Here is an 8,839-nt window from a genome sequence, read left to right as displayed (position 1 = left end):
GATTAGTCCTGAGCCATTTTTGGAAGGGTGGTATAGAAATCAAATAAATAAATAGAGCTCTTTAAAGGATGGGTTGAGCACTGCTTTCTCCACTCAGGTAGTGTGGGTTTGGGAGACAGCATATAGCTGGCAATCTTCTCCAATGTTAGTCTCTCCAAAGGTCTGCACTTTGAGCACTGCATTTTGACTCTGGGTTTTAGCACGCATTGTTCCCAAAGGACCATTTGGTCTATTACTCTGGGGTAAGAGCAACCTGCAGGAAATTTTGTGCAACTTGCACAAATTGTTCTGGTCCAAGTCCATTTATTGTAATAGAGAAACTTGCCATTATACAGAATCCACCACAAAATGAGAAAAGCCTTTGCACATTTAATATTAAGTAGTATGACAAATTGTTACAGGAATCGTGAATAATGATACCAGGGAAACACCAACATCTCTGTGTTGGTCCCCAATGACATATAGCTTTTCTTTAGTCTTAGAATGCAACAACAATGCTTGAATGAGAAATTTTGCTTTACAGAAATTGTGCAAATGCAGCAATATTAGGCTGACGCCCAGTACGTCAGCCACTGTTTCCAGAAAGCTACGGGGAGCAGGATTTCTCTAAAAAGTGTGTGTGTGTGGCCGGTGGGGGGGGGGATTGGAGAGAAGAGCTTGTGGCTTTCATTAATGAGCTCCTCCCCACCCACCCCCATTTTCGAACACTGTATTATGTAAGAAATGATAGCATTATACTGGTAGAACTCTTTGGTTTGAAATATCTAACAGCCATAAAATGGAATCCACCACCTTGAATGGAAAGCAGATTACATAGGCTTCTGGAACTTATAAAGTTTTGTGGGTATTTTGTGCCTATCTATTCCTGCTGACGTTCATTAGTTCTTTCACATATCACTCCACACAATCCAGACTTCAACGTGCCACAAACAGAGGTCAGAGACTAATCAGCTTTATTGCAGCATGGGGCCTGCAGAGCACTTGAGCAACTAAACCAAGCCATATGTTACAAGAAAAGCTGTACTGCTGTAAGGTCTGGAATCACAGGGGATAAGTCCCTTAAATAACATCTGGCATATTGCTAGTAAAGAGATATAGCCAAGAACCTGGGTAAGAGGAAGTAGGAAAGAAAAGGTAGTTCTGTCGAGTCGGTGTCGACTCCTGGCAACCACAGAGCCCTGTGGTTTTCTTTGGTAGAATACAGGAGGGGTTTACCATTGCCTTCTCCAGCATAGTATGAGATGATGCCTTTCTGCACCTTCCTATATCGCTTCTGCCCAATATAGGAGTTTCCCATATTGTGGGAAACACACCAGCAGGGATTCGACCCAACGGCCTCCTGCTGTCTAGATGGCTTAAGAGGAAGTAACCACTTGTGAATTCTAAGAGCTGGAGATGCTCTCTTCTCATAAAGCAATCTTTAGGACATTACAAGTACACATCACAGAAGCAGGTGACAACACAACAGAATTATTTAAATTGTTCTTTAAATGGGATCTTGTAAGGTGCTGAACATTTTTAGCTGGTTTGAGCTAAGCATGAACTGAAGAAACTGGCTGTGTGGCAGGACAGAACACTTTAATGTATATCTATCTGCATGGCCCTGCTAACTTGGCAAAGAGGCACCTTTTAACATTGTGATTCTCTTTATTTAGCAGGGCGAGAGTAACTGGCCCTATCTACTCCCAGCTCAGCATCCCTCCAGTGGCTGTTGCTGGTGTCCATCTTATATTTCTGTTTAGATTGTGAGCCCTTTGAGGAAAGGGATCCATTTCATTTTTTTATTTTTTCTCTATGTAAACTGCCTTGGAAATTTTTGTTGAAAAGTGGTATATAAATAGTTGTTATATCTGTATAAGCAGCCTCATTTAAACAGATTTCATCCAGAGGTGTCTTGGTAGTGCCTATGCTGTGAATCTTTATGGCTTCCTTCTTCCTTCCTTCTTCTTCTATTCCTTCTTAATGGCATGTGTTGCTATCCACAGCTTAATCAGTTCTTCCACCAAGACCTCTTATTACGCAAAGATAAAATACCATCCAACAGATGTTACAAGTTAAAACAAAACCGGTTTCAATGTTAATACACCATCCTCAGTTGCTTACTGATATATTGACATTGAAACTGTTTTAACTTGTAACATCTGTTGGATAGTATTTTTTTATCTTTAGAATAAAAGTGTAATAAAGAGGTATTGGTGAAAGAATTGCTTAGAGTTAATACGTGCATAGCACACCAACTTATCAACTTACCCAAAGTTTAATCTCTGCAGTAAGAGAGGCTGGCAGTTAGCTTGTCTGGCAACCACACTTTGTGACTTAGAACCCTGTCTCCTTAATCTTGAATATATTGTGGTTGTGCAGTGGTGAGAGAAATACACTTTACACATCCCTAGAGATACTCTCAGCATTAAGACTGCTTCCTGTGTCTCAGGGCTGATTCCTGGCATTGAAAATGGCTTTTAAGGTCAAAAAAAGTTCCCCTGCAAAAGCTGTTGAAGAATAATCCTTTTGACTGGGGAAGGGGGAAATTGCCCGACAATTAGACCATCAATTGCTTTATATTGCTTGTTACTATATGACACAGAAAACTGCAATGTGTTCGTGGGGGGATGAAGAACTCAAGTAATATCTTCTGTTAACCATATTGCCTCACAAACTATCAATTTACAATGCCATTTGCCTTCCAGTGAGCTCAGACATATTACGAAGAAATCCAGCATGATGTGACTGTTCATAAACGGCCTGTCAGAAAGATTTATTCACATCAGTTATGCTTGTGTCAATCTAAAAGCAGAAAATCACTAAGCAAAACACTCAGCAATTTAGGGGGGAAATGTGAAGTTTGCAATTTGCTATTTCTGCAGTCATTCATTATTACTTTAATGGATGCATGTCTCCCAAAGTCAATTAACCTGGTGTCTTTGGTGCCGTTGTGCTCAAAATCAGATTATTTATGCATATCTCCCATTTTAGCAAAAAGACAGACTAGATTGAGATGTTTGAAGTAAATTAGATTTTTTTGGTGTTTTATTTCACAAATATCAGTTAACACCTAAACATCACTCCAGCTGTCAGGCTCAAGAAATAAGCCCTGGTTATTCTTATATACATTGTAGCACCTTCATAATGGGCAGGCTGTCACACTTTGACACTCAACCGAGACCTTATCAAAACGTGTGCATCTTGTCACGAGACACATGTCTACATATATTGATCATTCTAAATTGCAAAGGTTATTAAAAATATAGCTTTGCATATTCTGATGTTGTGTACGCCTGTAGTGGAGTCACTCAAATCTGTATCTATACATGGGGACTCCAGAAAATTTGCAGGGAGTATGGGTTTTTTTTAAAATGCAGCCTGTTTCCCCTTCCTTACCCACCCTCTCTCAGGACCAAACAGACATGCCACAAGAGAATCATGGTTGAATCTCATAACATCTGTGTACTTTAGCAAGTGGGCCTTGGTTTTGTTTGGAGTAGCAGCATTAAGATATGGTGTTAAGTTCTGCACCATTTTTCTAATCAAGTTATCTCCTCAAAAGCTGCTATTAACTCCACTGAGGGGGGAAGAGAAATATATACAGTATGTATATATCCAGGGGCATAGCCACCATTGTGCAAAAAGGTTCAAAGAACCTGGGCCCCCAATGGTAAGGGCCACTGAAGCTCCCAAGGGGGCATGGCTCAGGCTCCGGAAGAACCCTGAGTGAACTCCCCCCACCCATGCCCGGGCTACTAAGAGCGCCAAATGAGCACTTCCCCATCCTTTTCAGGCAGCATTTGCTACCTGAAGGCACCTATTTCTCTCTCTCTCACTCCAGAGAAGGAGATAAAGGGAGAATAGGCGCTTTCAAGCAGCAAGCACTGCCTGAAATGACATGGAAGCACTTGCTTGGGCTTTTTGGTGCCTGAGGCCATGCCCCCTTTGCATGTGACATCACGTGCAAAGGGTGTGTGGCCTCGGGCTCTGAAGAGCCCGAGTAGCACTTCTTTGTCATTTCAGGCAGTGATTGCTGCCTGAAAGCACCTATTCTCCCTTCCTCTCCCTCTCTGGAGGGAGAGAGGGGGAAATAGATGCCTTCAGGTAGCAAACGCTGCCTGAAAAGGATGGAGAAACACTTGCTCGGGCCTCTTAGTAGATCAGGCGTGGGGAATTTGCTCAGGGCTCTTTTGGAGCCCGAGCCATGCCCCCTTGGAGGCTTCAGGGATGCACATGCAATGTTGTTGGAGGGGCCACCGGGCAGGGCCAGACCCAGGCCACTGCTCGGCTGGCTCCGCTCCTGTATATATCCTTTCATACCACTTGACATTACTGTACTACAAACACAATACTTCAAAGAAAAGTTCACATATTCAAGTGGAAGCCATTGAGCACAATATGAATGTGTGGATGTGTGCTAAAGGCCTGATAGAATTGTGCTTCTGGCTCATTTCCGGAAGTGAGCCTTAGGCAACAGGTGGCAGAAACTGGGAGGTCAAGCAAATGGCCAGAGCTAGGCAAAGTCCCTTCCTAAACAGGAATCCTTTATGGTTCTTTCTGATTAGAACATAACGTTGCCAGATCCAGATGGTGAGAAACATCAACATCCATTGCCAGAAAAGTGGAAAGAGGGGATGCTTCCCCCCACCTAAATGTCTCAAAAATGTCTCCACTTGGGATAAAATTTGCATATGTGTAGTGGTATTATATATGCATATTATGATTAAGAATGGATAATTTGAGAATAAATACAGCTCACCACTGTGAAGCTGATGACCAGGTGAGCTGTATGTTTGCTCAGCCTGCTGTCTAGGTGCAGAGTTCTCAAGGCCCCTGCTTCTTAACTGTATATTCATCTCCTGGTTAGGTTTGCCACACACACACACACACACACACACACACACACACACACACACACACAGAGTCTTCTTTCCCCACAGGTCACCCAGCCTGATCTCCCCACCCAGCCCAGCAACTTCACCTCTTGGCTTGAGGCAGGGCAGCCAGCTAGCTACCACGCCAGCCTCTTTGCATGCTGATGCAGTGGTGCATGCATGGCCAACCACTCGCTTGCAATAACCACTACCACCACCACCACCACATAAAGGAAGCAAGCTGTTAGGGGTGTGCACAAAACCGCTCTGGGTGGTTCGATTCGAATTTGAATTCAGTTTTGGTTTTGCTTGAACATCCCTTGGTTTGGTTCGAATTAGGACCTAACTTGAACTAGCTCAAAAAGGTTCTACACACGGTATAATGAGGAATCAAACTGGCTCATTATTCCCTATGCAGAGCATCTAGGGGCACAAAACCAGGTTGGGTGGTAGGCACTCATGGGTGGCAAAAACCACCAAAATCCCAAAGCAATGGGATACTCCTGTGATTTTTTAACAATTTTCTAAGATTTTTTTATTTTTTATTTTTTGCATTTCCCCCATAGGGAATAATGGGGATTTGTGGCTGCCCCATCTGACCCCTTGGGGAGTGACTGGGCTGGTTTGGGGGCAAGGCAGGTCTGGCCACAACTCCCCCCCCCCAGGAGCCCCAAGCTGGTAGGGTTCATGGTTTTTCAATTGTTTTTTTTAAATTGCTATCTCTTCAACCTGTATGATCTGAAATAGTGACCTGTGTGTGGAGTCATGGATGCTGTTCTGAATAGAATCCATTAATGAATGCATTGTAGAGATAGAAAAAATAAAAATAAAAATCATTTTAAAAACCCCACAAACCCCACCGGCTCATGGAGGAGATACTCAGCTCGGATTGCAGGTGGGCGGGGGGGGCGGGATCCAAAAGGGACAGCAGCACACAGCCAGGGAAAATTACTTTGGAAAGGAGGGGAGTTGCGTGTGTGGGGGGGGAACAGGCAGGGCAGGAGGAGAGAGACCACCTCACCAGCAAAAACCAGAGATAGGCAGCAAAACCACCACAACCAGAAAAGCAACAGCAGGCAGCAAGCAGTTCTCCCTCTCTCAGCAAAGAGTGCTTTTCCAAGCTCAGAGGCTGGCTTTAAGTAGAAGTTGAATCTCCCTCCTTTGGGAGCCTGCATCCTTGCCCTCCCCCAGGACCAATAGGGTGCCTGTTCCGCAGGACTGGCAGGACTGCATAGCCTACCAGAGAACCAGACACATCTGGCCAATCAGGTAAGCAGGATCTCAGAACATCACAGCAATTGACAGAACAGTCACAAAATGGAAGCTTGATCCTTCAAGCCTCTTCAAACTGGTTTGATAGAGCCAGGCTCTGTTTGGTTCAAACTCGGACTGGCATTGCCATAGGAATGCCCTCTTTGGTCCGGGTTCGAACCTTTGAACTGAACTGGTTTGAATTTGAACTTGTTTGCACATCCCTACAAGCTGTACCTGTCGGGCCTACCTATCTGTGCTCCTGTATCACATGTCTCTGCACCCTGCCACTGAAGCAGAACCTCCCCTCTGGCTTCCCCATTGGATGGATGATCAGTAGGATGCTGGCAGAGGAGGGAGACAAAGGAAGAGAAGCTGCTCATGAGAGTCAAGTGCTCTGAGCCAACAAAATGTTCCAAGTGCTCCCCAGAACTTCAGACACCACAACAAGTGCAAAAATGTTATTTGGTCCCCCAAATAGTCTCTATTCCTCCTATTGGGGAAAAAAGTCATTAGGTTCCCAAAGTAGTCACGTGTCCTCTATAAAAGTCCCTAGTTGGCAACCCTAGGACAGCCAATGGCCAACCACAGTTGGTAGAGTCTCCAGTACCTGGGATCCCTTTACTACCTAGGAAATGCTCCAAATTATAGAACTGGTGGCTTGATACATGGAGCTTCTATATACAGAGGCATGGGTTGCCAATTCTAGTCCTGACAGCCACAAGGCATCCCTCTGCCATTTTGAGATTGTGTGGATGTGCCATCAGGGCTCTTACCTTTGACTTGAGTCTCATAAACATGCCAACATGTGGTGGTGGGTTGGCTGAAAGCAAGCTACAGGTAGACAGGCCAGAGGAAGGTTGCAGGCAGAAAGGCTGACTGAAGGCCAATTATTCCTGGCATTAAGGGAGAACTGGGTGACCTCCTCCAGGAAGCAGCGGCCTGGATTCAGCAGGCCAGAGAGCCTTTATTCTTGCCTATGCCACCGGATTGGTCCTCCAGTATCATCTGACTTCTTAGACTAGAAGGCTTATGGAACATTAAGGTTTTTGTTTGTATTTAAGGCATTTCCATCCTGCCTTTCTATGAAAAATAATCAATGTGTGCTGACAGTAAACATCATACCAACAATAAAAGAACTTTCTAAAAACAACAACCCCCATCAAAATAATTTTAAATTTTGTTGAAAAAAACATAGCAAGAATCAATCCTTATAACAATAACAGGCTAGGAAACACTGCCAACCCCAAAGCAAGCAGAGATGGAACCAAGCAGTCGTCCTTCAGGAGTCTCTTTCAAAGCCTTGGCAACTCCTGCCTGCACAGAAACAAGGTTGTGTCCTTCATGCTGCCTGCCATAGTTTTGACAGTGAGAAAGGCACAAAGCAGAGCTTCAAAGATTTTGACCTATAGAAACACAGGAAGCTGCTTTATACTGGGTCTGACCATTGTTCCAACTAGCTCAATATTGTCTACACAGGCTGGCAGCGGCTTTTGCAAGGTTACAGACAGGAGTCTCTCTCAGTCCTATCTGGAGATGCCTGGGAGGGAACTTGGAACCAGATGCTCTTCCCAGAGCAGCCTCATCCCCTGAGGAGAATATTGTACAGTGCTCACACATGTAGTCTCCCATTCAAATGCAAACCAGGGTGGACCCTGCTTAACTAAGGGGACAAGTCATGCTTGTTATCACCAAACCTATATGTGATTATTCTGGCTGAAACAGCCTGCTGTATCTCCGTGCAGCCAGCACTGCTGATGATGCAGGCAGCCAATGCTTTGTTTACAGAAGGCTTCCTGCTTTGAACACTGCGCTACCTGATATCTACTGAATTTTGAAGATCATACGTTATGGCCATTGGTGTGAATTTATGTATGTATGTTTTATTTTATGAATTACAGGTAAAGGTAAAGTGTGCCGTCTCCTGGCGACCACAGAGCCCTGTGATTGTCTTTGGCAGAATACAGGAGGGGTTTACCATTTCCATCTCCTGCACAGTATGAGATGATGCCTTTCAGCATCTTCCTTATCGCTGCTGCTCAATATAGGTGTTTTCCAGTTGCAGTGAATGTCATGATTACATTTTTGTGTATTTGACCCATGGTGGTTCATTATATGCATAATATACCCAAATGAGTGCGGGCACCATTTTCTTTGTTTAGGAGTAGGCAGCCTGAATGGGTAGGTTCCCCACTTTGGCCACCATCCACTGTAATCGTGGTGAGAACAAGCACTTCCTCTATATTTATTTCTGCTTTATAATCCTTCATCCCAGATGGCAGCCCGCAGTTGTTGCAAGCCATTTCCGCCTGACTTTCATAACTTTCTTAAAACAACTTTGATTATGTCCTTAAACTTCACACAACTCAGGTCTGATTTTGCTGATCAACAGTTTTAGGCTTTCATCGAAATGAACTGAGTTGTAAAAACGGCTGTAGAGAATGTTGTCAATGTCCTTGCTCAAAACAACAAGGACTGGAAAGGACCCAATCTGCAAAGGTCAACACGTCTTGTTAGGAATACATTGTTCGCAGCAGAAATTATTTCCACTAGATCAGGTGTATGTAGTATATAATTAGCAGAAGCACAGCAGATAGGATTGCAGCGGCACCAGCTTCTCAGCCAAAGAAGTTCCTACACCAGTGAATTCTGAAATAAATATTTCTGCGTTGTAAAGGGAACAGAACCATATATCTTTCTACAGGGCCCTGGATCTTGTTCCCCAAAGGTCT

This window comes from Hemicordylus capensis, chromosome 3, assembly GCF_027244095.1.
Source record: "Hemicordylus capensis ecotype Gifberg chromosome 3, rHemCap1.1.pri, whole genome shotgun sequence".
Lineage (NCBI taxonomy): Eukaryota > Metazoa > Chordata > Lepidosauria > Squamata > Cordylidae > Hemicordylus > Hemicordylus capensis.
Note: the sequence above shows the minus strand (reverse complement) of the source record.